The 14808-nt window shown below is 37.3% G+C and overlaps 1 protein-coding gene across 5 annotated transcripts in view; it reads left to right on the plus strand.

Annotated features, from left to right (window-relative positions):
* The window catches only part of Set2 (SET domain containing 2), a 426901-nt gene that overhangs the window by 195966 nt on the left and 216127 nt on the right, over positions 1 to 14808 (plus strand). The window lies entirely within an intron of this gene.

Raw genomic sequence — 14808 nt, forward strand, 5'->3', positions numbered from 1 at the left:
CCCATTCTCCAGAGCCGGAGTTTGATTCCCAGTAGCGTACTGTCAGAGATTTAAGAATGGCAGGAAGGTAGATATGCGGTAAAAATGGTACATCCAACTCCCCTCCACTGGGGGTGTATCTAAAAAAGAGTTGCACCACCTCGGGATGAGGAAACAAGTTTACTTTAGTTAAGAAATATTCACGGTGGTTGCAATTAATATAGCAAGCAAGATCATTAACAAAGAAATTGTTTAATATCTCGTAACTCAGGCCAATATAGGTATTTTTTTTGGAGAGAATTGAGTTTAATAATATTAATAATAATAATAATAATAATATTGATTTTACGTCCCCGCTTACTTTTAATGATTTTCGGAGACACCAAACAAAACATACTATGCATTAATAACAGAATGGAGACAATGAATATATGAAATTAAACATTATAGTAATAAATTGCATTACCGCCACACCTGTACTTATCCATATATGCGACAAACTTTCCTGTTATTTATTTTTATACTTTCCATCATGGAACTTCTGGCACTATCCGGGCACTTGATAACATACCTAACCTAAACAATGCGGTCTCTCTTATCTAAATTGCAGCTGTTTAGGTAAATCCTGATGTGATAAATGTAGAGAAGAAACGTGTAATATACTTAAAAATAAGGGTCTGGTTTTCAACAGCCGCTGTTATCCAAAGAATGCTTTCACTCACTATGTATTGCATTCGGAAGTACAACTCAACGTACAGTATAGTTGGGCCCGCGAGTGTTGGAGTCTGACATACGAGCCGTGAAATCAGTAACTACAAAGTACGCTACGTTGTCATAGATACTGTCGTCTGCGGCACATCACCCTTTCATACTGGCTGAGTATTTAATAAAACATGTAGGCCTAATGTAGTTGACAAATATGAAGTTTTTGAAGCTTCCACCTAATCAATACTTTATTTATATGTTATTAATTTACAATACCAGTTTCGACCTTGTAAAGTCCTAAGCCCATGCTAATAATTCCAGCATTTAAGACAGAACACATCATTGTTGATAAATATGAAATTTCATAATCGCCAACAAAATCATCTGTTTCTGACAATAACCTCAAGAAATGCACATGTTCAATAAAGAATAGAACTGTACAACTAGCCACTGATTAACTTACATAAAAATAAACTAACAGCTAAAGTAGTATTCAGGAAACAAACACACAAAGCAGCAACAACTAACACAGTAACACTCCGAATAATACCATAAAAGCGGCTGAGAGCAAAGCAATCCATGTGGCGATAGCTTCCTTAAATGTGACATCGCTGTTATCGTTGCCATAGCAACAGATCATTTTCGAGCAGCGTTAGTCAACATTTTTTCGCCAGTGGTGCTAAACGTCAGACTCCAACTCTCGTGGCTCTTAGTATAGTTAACAGCTGGTAGTTTGACAGGCTTTCTACAGCACAGCATTACTCGGAACGGGTGGTTTCTGCTACACAAACACCATCTGGGAATATCAGAGGCCATCTCCAGAAACCATTTGGGAATGTATTCTCACTGTTTGGGTTCTATAGTCGGCTACAAAACTATTTTTAAAAGTTTCAAAAAGACAGGACCTCAAATGCTCGCGATTGGTAATGCATGGCTGACAAGATGGCAGTGAAGATGATGTCATTTGGAATGACGACACGCTGGTAGCAGGGAAGTTTGCGGCACAAGACAATAATTCAAATGAAAGCAGTGTTGGGAAGTTTCCGGCACACGACAATCATTCAAATGAAAGCAGTGATTAGGTTTACTGTGTGTTAGGCCTACTGCTCGACTGACAGAGACAAATGACTGGCCATTTAGTTTTTTTCTATCAATATTTCATATTTTCTCCACGGGGTCGAATATGAAGTGAGACAAATTTTCGTAGCGAGTTTTTACGATCATATGCCCTTCCTGCCATCCTCATCAGAGGAATTAATGAGATAAAATGAATGACATGATACGAGTCACTAAAACTGACTTTATTTACTTTATATGTAGGCCTAACAGTCGTGTTCACCATTTATTGTTGTTTTACATTTAGAAATACTGCCTTCCAACGAAAATAGCCTGTATAACTCAAATACATTCGTAAGTTTGTTAAAGAATAGTGTAGAATGTTTCCATGTACAATTTATAGCTTTTTATAATGTAGAAGTCATGTGTTCACTGCACAAAATTTGAGATTATCACATATTGGGACCTCCCCCCTCCTCCCTACTATTTTTGGCTGTAAAAGTGGGGGGGAAAAGGGGTTTAATACACGAGTAGATATGGTATACAGTTCTCTTAAAAATCTGACCTGTGATCTCGCCATTCTTTTTATATGTTAGTCATAACTGGTCTCTGTAATTATTTCTGTATAGAATTTTCTCTCTTATTTGCTACATATGGTCCTTGAAAACCTCTGGAAATCCATGCCTTTCATATCTGAACCACGTAGATATAATAGTAAATACATAAAGGGAGAATTCAAAGGAATGGTGATATAATGTAAATATACACTACCATGAAATTCCTGTATAGAAATTTACAGTTTTGTCTACCAAAACTAAACCCCATGGCCCAACAGCCCCAAATGGCCATAGCCTACCATGTAACTGCTACTCATCCCGAAGGCCTACAGATTACGAGACGACGTGTGTACGGCATGACAAATCCTCTCAACCATTATCCTTGGCTTTCTAGACTGGGGTCACTATCTCACCATCAGATAGCACCTCAATTGTAATTGTGTAGGCTGAGTGGACCTCAAACTAATCCTCAGATCCACGCAAATATCCCTGACCTGGCTGGGAATCAAACCTGGAGCCTCCGGGTAAGAGGCAGGCACGCTACTCCTACACTGCAGGGCTGGCTCACTTTTGTCTGCAGTCCTCCATATGAAGACTATAGAATTGGTCATTAGTGTAGAGTAAGGAATCAAGTTAACAGTGAAAATGAAATAAGTTGAGGCTTGCTTCACGACTAATATGTTCATAATGGTTATGAGACCAAAATGTGTTAGGCCCCTTTAAACAACAACCATCATCATGAGACCTTACAGCAGGACCATTAATGTTTATTGGGGATAGGTGATGACATTAATAAAGTGTAGGTTTATCTCTATTTGCTTTTGAATGTAATGCAGGGTAGGGCATTATAACACGCTGGAGAATTCATTGGCTGTAGGAGGTCCCATGTGACTGCTAGGGACTTCTCCAAAAGATTATGAGAGAAAATTTCGATTAGCTGCCTGCAAGTTGAAGGCTTGTATCTGAATGCGTAATGCGGGTTACAGTGTAAATGCGATACACAAAACAACAACGAATATTTCTCACTGAGATGTATCTTTTAAAGAAACCATTGTATGAAAAATGCTTACAAACCGTATAATCACGAATACCACCTGCCACCGAATAAGACTCGCATATCTGAATATCGACGATAACATTTGGAAAAAATAAATCACTTGTTTACTTACCATTTTTTAAAATTTCTGCAAATGTATCACAAAGTTGCTAGTTTAAAACACTTTTCAAGTAATAAAACCACAAATAAATAAAAGAAACAAAACTAGTTCAATGTTCAAACCAATCACGATTCAATGTCATCAGAACTACTAGCTCCGGAACTTGGATCACTGTCACCTTCTCATACATAGTCATCCTCATTACCATCCATTAGAAATTCCACATTTCTTGAAACTTTTCCTCACCAAGTTGTTCCAGATGCAATCCCCTGCAGTCTTTATCCATTTGCATAGAAGTTCCATTTCGAGTTGTTTCACTCAACAAGTAAGATCACCATGAGATTAGTTACTCGTTTCACTCAACCAGTTGGTGTCAGTGCATGATTGCCAGCAGACGCCATCCACTCATTGTAGAGCTGTTTCAATGCAGCTTTGAAAGGCCAGTTCACACAAACATCCAATGGCTGTAGCATAGAGGTCAGCCCTCCTGGAATTATTGCCAGATCAGTTTTTCCTTTACTCATTAATTCCTTTATGGCGTCTGTAGTATGCCCGCGATAACTGTTGAGCACAAGCAATAAAGTTCCCGGGCGACATTGTCATACACACTTCACTCAGTCCTCAATTAGCTCACAGTCCATCCAGCTGGATTCTTGGGTTCAAACTAAATTACCAGATGGCAAATTTCCTTTTGGAAGTGTTTTTCTTTTCAGAACCACCTACGGAGGAAGTTTGGATCCATCAGCTAACGTACATACCATTACAAGTAACAAGTAACTAAAATCAATCAAAATCTCTCTATTTGCAGATGAGGTGTCTACCTCGGTGGCAAATGGTACACTAAAATACATTATTTTCAAGCACTAAATATTAAATTAACAAGAGAAGAAAATTTTCCTATAATACAATATTATACAATATACGCTAATATTTTTTTCTATTAAACACACAGCTCATCCTTAATAAATTTATATTGTTTACAAAATTCTACTTATAACATCTCCTGTACTATTTACAAATATAGTCAACTGATATAGAGTATGTGGAATTACTTCAAATGATACTATACAACTGGTATAAGATTAAACTTTACATTGCATTTATTTATTTTTTTTTAAATTTATTTTTACCCATTCTGGAACCTAAGTAGCATAACGACCTGCTGCGTCTTAACCAGAGCCACTTTTGCCACCACTTTTCAGAGTTCCTGAAGGGCCTTCACAGCTACCGTAGCGGTCCCAAGGCCCTCGAGAAGTCCCCACTGTACTTCACCCCTACAGGCAGTCCCCTACTTTGACTGTCCAAACTCCTTAGACCAGGGTATGGAATTGATTTATTCATACACATTTTTTAATTTACAAAAACCTGCACTGGTTGAATGCCCTCCAACACTTCATTTATTTTCTCTGTTGCTGTTTATTCTCTTCTTGAATATCTGTACAGATTTTGGAAAAGGATCAAACACTACCCCTGGTAAACTGTTCCACTCCTTCACACCCTTCTCAATGAATGTAAATTTACCCCAATCACTTCTGCTAAAATTCCTTCTAATTTTATATTTGTGGTCTGTCCTGCCGATACAATTATTTTCCAAATGAAGCCTCTCACGGATATCTCCCCATGCTTCTTCTCTTGTATAGGCTCTATATAACCCTATAAGTCTAGTTTTCTCCCTACTCTTACTTAAAGTTTCCCACCCAAGTTCCTTTAACATTTCTGATACACTACTCTTTCTCCTGAAATCCCCTGTTACAAATCTTGCTGCTTTCCTCTGCACACTAGCTATTTCTTTTATTAGGTATTCTTGGAGAGGATCCCAAACACTGTTTGCATATTCCAATAATGGACGAACCATACTTAAGTAACTTTTTTCTTTTAATTCTTTATTGCATCCTTGAAGTAGCCTCATTATGACATGTAACGATCTGTATGCTTTCCCAACAATGTCATCAACATGACCCTTCCAGTGCAAATATTTTCAAATCTCACACCTAAGTATTTGCACTTGCCATCTTTTGGGATAACTACCTCATCCAAAGTATATTCAAATTGTTTTAAAGCTCCTGTTTGTAAAAGTTGTAACAGTTGATTTGCCTCCATTAACCTTCATATTATTTTCTTCAAGCCATTGTTGGATACTTTCAAGGTCCCTTTGTTATTCTGAACAATCCTCATTGTTATTTCTTTCCCCATAAACAGTTATGTCATCTTCATACAATCTTATTTTTGATGTTATATTGTACCCTAAATCATTTGCTTATATTAAGAAAAGTAACGGACCGATTATACTACCCTGTGCAATTCCCTTCCAAACTTTCTCTTTCTGCGATACATTATTTCCTACCTTGACTTTCTGAACCCTTGAATTTAGAAATGTTTTTATCCAACGTGTAACCCTTACGCCCAATCCTATTCCCTTCAATTTCTTTAATAATATTCCATGTTCCACTCTATCAAAGACTTTGGAAAGATCTATGGCTATGCAATAATAATTGACCTCCTGAACCCAATTGATCTGATATGTCCTGGTGAAATCCCACCAGTTGTGCCTCACAAGAAAATTTCTTTCTAAATCCATACTGGCTCCTCATGAACCAATTTTTATCATCACATATCCCTCTGATGTACTTTGCTATTAAACTCTCCAGTATTTCACAAACTATACTGGTCAGGCTGATTGTTCTGTAGTTCTCCGGTTTCCTTTTACCACCCTTTCCTTTATAAATTGGTATTATTATAGATTCCTTCCATTCCTTTGGTATTACACTATTATTTATGACATAGTCAAAGAAAAATTTCAAATAAGGCACTATGTACCACCCCATTGTCTTTAACACCTCCCCAGTAATTTGATCACTTCCTGCTGCTTTTCCTTGCTGAAGCAGTTGGATTTCTCTGAAAATTTCTTCATTTGTGAATGAGAAGCTTCTTGTTTCCCTCTGTGTCTGTCCCTCTCTATCTTCTGTTTCGGTTTCCAACTCCTGAAAATCATCTACTGAATCTCTGAATTCCCTACTAAATAGGTTTGCTTTTTCAGTATCTGTTAAATAGTGTTCACTCCCTTCTCCCACCATTGTAGGAATTTGAATTCCTTTTCCTTTTTGATTCCTGATATATGAATACAGCTTTTTCCATTTCCCTTTGTGGTCATTACCCTCTTGAAGTATGCCATTCATATAATTCTCTTTTGCTTCCTTTTTCACTCTATTCAGTTTCCTCATTAGCTGTTTTCTAGTTTCTCTATTCTCCCTACCCTCTTTGATTTTCCTGTTTACTATTCTACATTTTCTTTTTAATTTTCTTATTTCCCTTGTATAATAAACAGGGTCTGAGGTTGTTTTAACCTTCTTAACAGGTACAAATCTCTTCTCTCCTTCCCAAACGATTCCTTTAAATTTAGCCCAAAGTGTATCCACATTACTCCCTTCACTTATCCAACAACTGAATTGTGATCTAAGTCCCAAACTCATCAACTTTAGTTTTTCTGTACAATTTCTTGTCTTGTGTAACCCTCTTATTAAGCCTTTTTGGTACGAGTCCATTATTACAGCCTTATGGTCTCCTATTCCTTCAATTACCTCAGTTTTATCAACAATTTCCCATGGTTTAACCAAGAATACATCTAGTAAGTTATTGAGACGAGTTGGTTCTTGTACTACTTGTGTAAATCCTCCCTCCCAAATTAACTTATTTGCCAGTTTCTGTTCATGGGCTTCACTTGCAGCTCCATTCCAGTCAGCTTCAGGCAAATTTAGATCTCCCCCAATTATTACAATATCATTGTTGTTGAGTATAATCTATTATTTTCTCAAATATTTCCATGTCTCTTTCCTCTCTTCCAGACGTGTATGTTCCTATAATTCCCACCTCCTTCATATTATCACAAACTAATTTTATCCCTAATATTTCATCCCTTTCATCGGTAAACTATTTATGTGAACAATAAGTTCCCTTCACCAGAATAAACAACCCCCTCCCTTTTTATCTCCTCGGTCTCTACGATAGACTGTGTACCCTTCTGGAAATACTTCTCTATTACCCACCCCTTCTCCCAACCACAATTCCACTCCTATCACCACATCAGTCTCATAAGATTCCATCAATTTAATGCAACATGCCCTACGGTGCCTTTCTCTACAATTATGCCTCACGAATGGGTGATAAATCTAATGCAACCTTTGGTGGCCTCGTAGTCCTAATTCTTACCAAGTTCCAGGTTGGACTGATAAAAAAAAAAATATAGGCATCACCATCGCGCTGTACTTCCTCATACTTCACCTCAAGTTGTAGTACTAATTTAATATGATGTTGCCCGTGCAATATCTCCAACTTACAAGTTGCTAATTAACTATCCGAAATCGGGGATGGATATATCAATCAAACGCGTTGGTTGCATGTCAATATTAAGTCAATATCTCAGGGTAAAAACATCTATACATATTCAACAATACTATTTACTTTCGCAAGTTCCGTTGAAGAGGGCGTATAGTTCAATGTGTTACTCATTTACTCCGAAATCCTACCATAGAATTAATATAAGCCTTTAAATATCATGACTCCGAAATATCATCCTAAATGTATCCTTACAACTAATCTTCCTATCTCTACCTTTGAAAATAAACGCTAGAATAATCTTAAAACTAATTTATTAGCATGCCAATATTATAATTAACAAAATAATGATCATCTTTGGTAATAGAGGAAAGTAAACTCAAAAAAATCACATATTATTTTTCTTGACAACTAAAATTGACGAATTGACATAATTAAAATTGGGCAGGTATCTTTAATTCATCTGGGCAATTATTATTTTGTTGCGTGACCACATTTCATCATTTTATTTCATCATGGGGACAATTAGGATTTATTCTTTATTAAAGGAGGGAGTGGTCTTTCTTTCCTTTAGGTCTCTTTGCAGTACCCTTTGGAATTGGTTTGGGAATTTGCGTATTGACTTATTTATGGCATGAGATAAGTAACTCTTTCCAATGATGGCTTCAAAATGCCATTTTAAGTATCTAAAAGAAATTAATCCTAACCATAAATTCCAACATCCTTATATATATTAAAAATGTGTGCCAAAAATAAAATTAAATATCTTCATTTACGAGTGCCATCGCCATGTTCTTCAACCGTCATGACCTGTCAGAATCGTACCGACCAATTAATTATTATGTGTATTTTCAATTAAAATTACTCCTTCTACTGCCTACTAATTTTACCATTTTCAGGTTAACGCATGCTCCAATGCTGTATATTCATTATGTGAGACAAATATATTACTAGGCGACTATATCTCTATTCTATATGCACTTCAAAATACATGTAAATTACGATCAATTTATCTCCATATTCCAAATAAGTTCGACCAATAGACCATTTAATATCACTGCTACACTTAATATAATCACGTATCTAGGCCTTAATTTCACTGCTTGCCTCATTTTCAATCGCAACATAACTGTAGCTAAGCATAAATTCGCACCTATTTCCTTCAATCATTTACTTACACAATACTTATTCAACATCTCAAATCTCCAACAACATATTATCGTTTCTGCATTTAATTACTGCGATTCCTCCGCATACAACAACATTTCTACTCAGCTTCTTCGTAATGTCTACCACGTCGCAGTAAAACATTTCTTTTACCTTAATATCTACTCAAAACACCGCAAGCTGCTACTGTTTATTTCAACTCATCGTAAATGTAGACGATATCGGCCTCGTTATTCAATCTGGTCATTGGGTAGCCTAGGTTTTTTATTATTATTATACTGCACTTCACTTTCATATCTCAGCCTCGCCTAGCTTGAATACTCCATTTCCCTAAGCATATAGGTTCAAAACATCAATTCTCTTTCCGATACTGCTCACATTAACCTCAGATCAAACTTTTGAGCACGGCAGTATATTACTACAGATAAATAATACGTATCTGTGGTTATTTTCTCCGGCATATGCCTTAGAATTCACACAATGGCACAACAGGTCATATATTTGGCACCACAGCATTCCTACAATTATACTACACCAAATGAAATACTTTATAGTTAAATTTCTTAGAATGTTACTTATCTCATGGCCATGTTATGTCCGACGTTGCTTTCTTCTTCCTGCTCACGGCATCTCGGAACGTCTAGCCTTGTGCCGGATCACGTCATGCTGGATCCCTAGGTCTTCAGGCTTGAGCTTACGATGATCTGGTCAGCCTCCCTCCATCGCTTTAGGCTAGCTCCATTTCGTGTCCAATTTCCATGCAACGAAAAGATATTATTAAATTGATAGAATACATCTTAATTTTCAGTATATAGAGCTTTTCCAAGGACTTTCTCTAACTGTATTTATATTTCTTTTCCTCTAAAGATACTGCTCAGATTCAATTTTATTTTCATAAACTGGCTCTTCCTTGGTTTTTTTTATGTTGTCTGAATAATGTTCTTTAAATCTTATAAATGGGCTATACGTATAATTTGATGAAAATTTGGCCGTTTATTAAGTCAGTGTAGGCCTTATTTACGAATGCCGTATTCCAACACCTCTTCTTCCGTACAGTATTTGAAATCTATTATGCGTGTTTCCCTGCTTTTTTTACGTATTTTCCAGTAGTTTGTTTCTGGATTCTTCCTTCGTATGGCTCCTATTATGGTTATATTGATTATGTCAGCTAATCTTCTGGTCAAGTAATTGCAATTCACAGTCCGTTTACGACGAAAAATCTTCTTGCCAAAGTAGATAATAATAGACCGTTTTTCAATTTTTTTTACGTATAATGGTTCATTTCTTCTAGAGTTTCCTTTCCATCTCGCCAGGCACTGCCTCCTAATTGCGGTCAACTTGTCACAAAAAGTTATTCCGTGCATTCTTAACGCTTGAAGCTGATCTGCGCCATTTTTCTTCCGGTCTATCTTCATGTCAACTGACGTCAAAATGTAACGTAATGGTACAGTACCGAATTTTAATTGTTTATTTACTACACTTTGAAAGTTCACCAAGAGCAATCTCAGACCCCCTTCCTCCCTAAAACTTGACTTGCAATTGGGTAACTTGAAATTCCTTACTTTCCTGAGTTTCATTAACTAGTTGACTGAGCCAGCTTGAAGTACAGCTGGCTCTTTCTACTTGCTTTCCTGGTCAGTATTATAACTCAACGGAGTTCCTGTTTTCGTGTTGTTTTTTTTTTTTTTTTTTGGCTAGGGCTTTACGTCACGCCGACACAGATAGGTCTTATGGCGACGATGGGATAGGAAAGGCCTAGGAATTGGAAGGAAGCGGCCGTGGCCTTAATTAAGGCACAGCCCCAGCATTTGCCTGGTGTGAAAATGGGAAACCACGGAAAACCATCTTCAGGGCTGCCGATAGTGGGATTCGAACCTACTATCTCCCGGATGCAAGCTCACAGCTGCGCGCCTCTACGCGCACGGCCAACTCGCCCGGTAGTTCCTGTTTTACAGTACATATCTTAAGATTAATAAAATCTAGAACAATATTTGCTATCTTTCGTTTACCTGTATTGTTTAGATGGAGGCCAAGTTTTGTTACAGTATCTCTCAAAACTGCTGCATTCAATAACCTGAGTATTCCGAAAATGTTTACAAATTTTAACAATATCTGTATTGACGTTGTCCACTTCAGTGTTCACACACGAGTCTCTACTCAAATCATGCCTGTGGGGCACATTCACTACAAAGACGTTAGTGTGGGTAAGCTTCCCTAGTGTATGTTTAAGTTGTGATCTTACATTCTTGGCATCGTCGTGAGCTACGTCGTTCGTCCCACCGATGATAAGCACTGCATCGCCGCTCCCGAAGTTCCTAGTTGCTGCTTCTACGTTTTCCAGAACACTGCTGATAGAAGCTCCTGGATATATTTCTCTGGTTGCTGCTATTTTCTCGTCGTTTTTCACTCCCGCAATTCCCCTTCGTTTGCTATCACCAAACACAGCTACCTTTGCTGATTTAGGCCTAACTGGGTCTTGAATCTGAAATCTAGGCCTAAATTTTAACCTTGGCACAGCAACGGCAGCGGATCGCGATGATTTGGTTTCACGTGCGCGATCACTTTCTTCCAGAATTAAATTATTTAGGGCAGAAAACCTATTTCTGATGTTTATTTCCAGAAATTCAGTTGTAGATTTCTTCTTAGCCGCCCATCCATGAACTACTTGACACCACGTGCTTGAGTTTGTTACTGGTACCGGTATATCACTCGAAGAATGGTCAGTCCTAAATTCTAGCGATCGCAGTCTTTCTTTTAATTCTTGATTTTCAACTTTAAGAGCCTCATTGTCCTTTTTTAGAATGTTTATAATTTCTAATGCACTTTTGTATTCCTCATCGATTGTTTTCGGTGCTTCATCGTCAACGCAGTCGCCGACTACAACATTCTGAACACACTGCTCACAAATCCAGTCAACATTTTCATTAGTTTTTACATCTCTAGGGCAATTTCTGCACTTATAATGCCACCATCGATCACATGAATCACACAACATTCCATTTTTCACTAATCTTCGACATTTTCCGCACTTTTCGTCACATTTTACGGTTAATTTGCTCGGAGGATAAAACACAACGTCATCATTACCGGGCGCCATTTTGGAAAAATAAAATTCATTTTGTTCTGTATTGAAGATACAATAAGTAAAACTCTTTCAAGATTAAAATTATTGTGTCCACCTATTCAATACAAATATAGTTTTTAGTGATTAAATTCTACATGAATTATAAACTATAAATTATAATTCATGTAGAATTTGAAAGAGTTTTACTTGTTAAATAACATTACCATACATATCGCTTTTCGCTAAATTTGGCTAAATTTGACGAGAAGAAGAGATAGAATGATAGGACACATCTTAAGACACCCAGGACTTGTTCAGTTGGTTTTTGAAGGAAGTGTAGGTGGTAAGAACGGTAGGGGTAGACCAAGGTATGAATATGACAAGCAGATTAGAGCAGATGTAGGATGCAATAGTTACGTAGAAATGAAAAGGTTAGCACAGGATAGGGTGGGATGGAGGGCTGCATCAAACCAATCTATGGACTGATGACTCAAACAACAACATCGCTTTTCGTTACCACATGTCCTGATAGTGATGCTTTTTGAGCCCTTAATGTGAACCATATTGTTCAGTTGAAATTTGGAAATAATTGGGCGCTTGATCAGCATTCCCAGTTTGAGAAAGCAAATAGGAATTTTGCTTCTGCAAACGAATAACGTTTGTCCAATAACGGAACATTTATATTGGTTATTATTTAGCGTATGACGTATACAGACAATATCAGTAATATATATACATATTTACAGCTGAGAAACAAATTAATTTGTGCTTCACAATTGAATATCAAGTTTTTCAATCCAACGTACAGCTTCTGGACATACCAGCAGGAAGTCATCTTCATCACCGTGATACGCTCGAATCTTACATTCCCTGACGATATGATGAACAGTCTGGTGTGGACCTCCGCAGTCACAGTCTGGATTAGGTAGTTTATTTATATTGGTATTAGTGAATAACGTGACGAAATGCCGTCAACGTTTCTTTATAGACATCAGGGAGGTATGAAACATTTATACCTTCGCATACACAATCCATTTCTTCGATGAAAGTTCCTTATCCACCCATGGCTTCCAGTAAAACTCTCCTTTTTAAGTTCCCTTGTAATCTGTAACAATTTTAGTTGACACATTTCAGTTGATACACCATAACCTAGTTCATGCCTTTCAGTCATGTATTTATAAAGCCGTTCTTAATCTCAGGAAATGGTGCACTCGGCTTCAGAAAGCTCTATGATCACTATTACCTTTTAATAATATTTCCTTCTTTTTCTTCCAATCACGAATACATAATTCATCAATATCATATTTCCGTTACAACTTAGTTTCTCAATCACAGTAAATGACTACAAATGCTTATTTTGCATTCATCACTTGTTACCACTGATACTTCTTCACTCAGAACACATAGTATTAATCAACTGCAACACCATTTGGTTCTGGTAACACGAAAGTGAGCGAAAGAGCGAGATTTCAGCTGTTGCCTAGTCAGTCGCATTACATGAAACTGTTCTTGATGCATCTTCGGAACAATGAATTATGAGATCATGATACAAAAGACTTAAATATGACCCACACCCAAAATTAAGGAGCAATATTTCTGTAAAAAGTAAGTGCGGGTGGTATTCAGGACTATACAGTAATTTTCACACATGCTATCTGGAGGCTGCTTGGCCATTGAAAAGAACTATGCTGCAGTTGTTTATGAATTGGTGTGAAAAAGGGTCAGTTTCCAGTAAGAAAAAGCAATGTGTGAAGTGAGCTATGGGTGAGAAGACCCTTTGAATCATTGTGTCAGAATGGAAATGATACCTAAAGAACTGAAAATGAAATGAAATGGCGTATGGCTTTCAGTGCCGGGAGTGCCCAAGAACAAGTTCGGCTCGCCAGATGCAGGTCTTTTGATTTGACTCCCGTAGGTGACCCGCGCGTCGTGATGAGGATGAAATTATGATGAAGAGGACACATACACCCAGCCCCAGAGCCAGCAGAATTAACCAATTATGGTTAAAATTCCCGACCCTGCTGGGAATCAAACCCGGGACCCCTGTGGCCAAAGGCCAGCACGCTAACCATTTAGCCATGGAGCCGGACACCTAAAGAACTGAGCAGCTTGCACAAGAATGTGGCATTTCTTAACATGCTGTTGTGAGAGATCTTAAAAAACATTCAAGTTCAATCTCTATTATTATTATTATTATTATTATTATTATTATTATTATTATTATTATTATTATTAACTTAATTGTCCACATTGGCTTACTTGAGTCTTCCATGTACACTTTTTCTTTGAAGGTTGTACTGTTTGATTCATCTTATCTGCACAGTACTTCTTCATTCGTTCTGATCGCAGTGCTCTTAATTCGTCTGAAATCTCTACAGGCCTTTGGTGCATCATTTCAGTTGAAAATTTGTGATTCTTAACAAGGGTGGTAATTTTATTCTTGTTCTCTGCATCTGTAATTTTGAGTCCAACTATTTTGAGATCCTCTTGAATTTCTTTGATTCAATGCCCTGCTGTCTTCTTTCCCAGATTTCTCATCACTAGTTGTTGTAAAATCCTGTGTTTTGGTAATCGTAAGATATGAAAGAAATAAGAGATTCTTTCCTTCTTCATCTTGTTGGTAACTGGGTCAATCTCTCGATACACAGTTTCATTGGGGAGGATTCTCCAGACTCCTTCAACCTGGTACTTTTTATTTATGCAAGTTCTGATGATTCTTCTTTCAGTTTTGAGGAGCTGATCAGGTCTTCTTTCATTTTTAATTTGGAACAAGGTTTCGCAAGCGTAAGTG

This window comes from Anabrus simplex, chromosome 7 (assembly GCF_040414725.1).
Source record: "Anabrus simplex isolate iqAnaSimp1 chromosome 7, ASM4041472v1, whole genome shotgun sequence".
Classification (NCBI taxonomy): domain Eukaryota; kingdom Metazoa; phylum Arthropoda; class Insecta; order Orthoptera; family Tettigoniidae; genus Anabrus; species Anabrus simplex.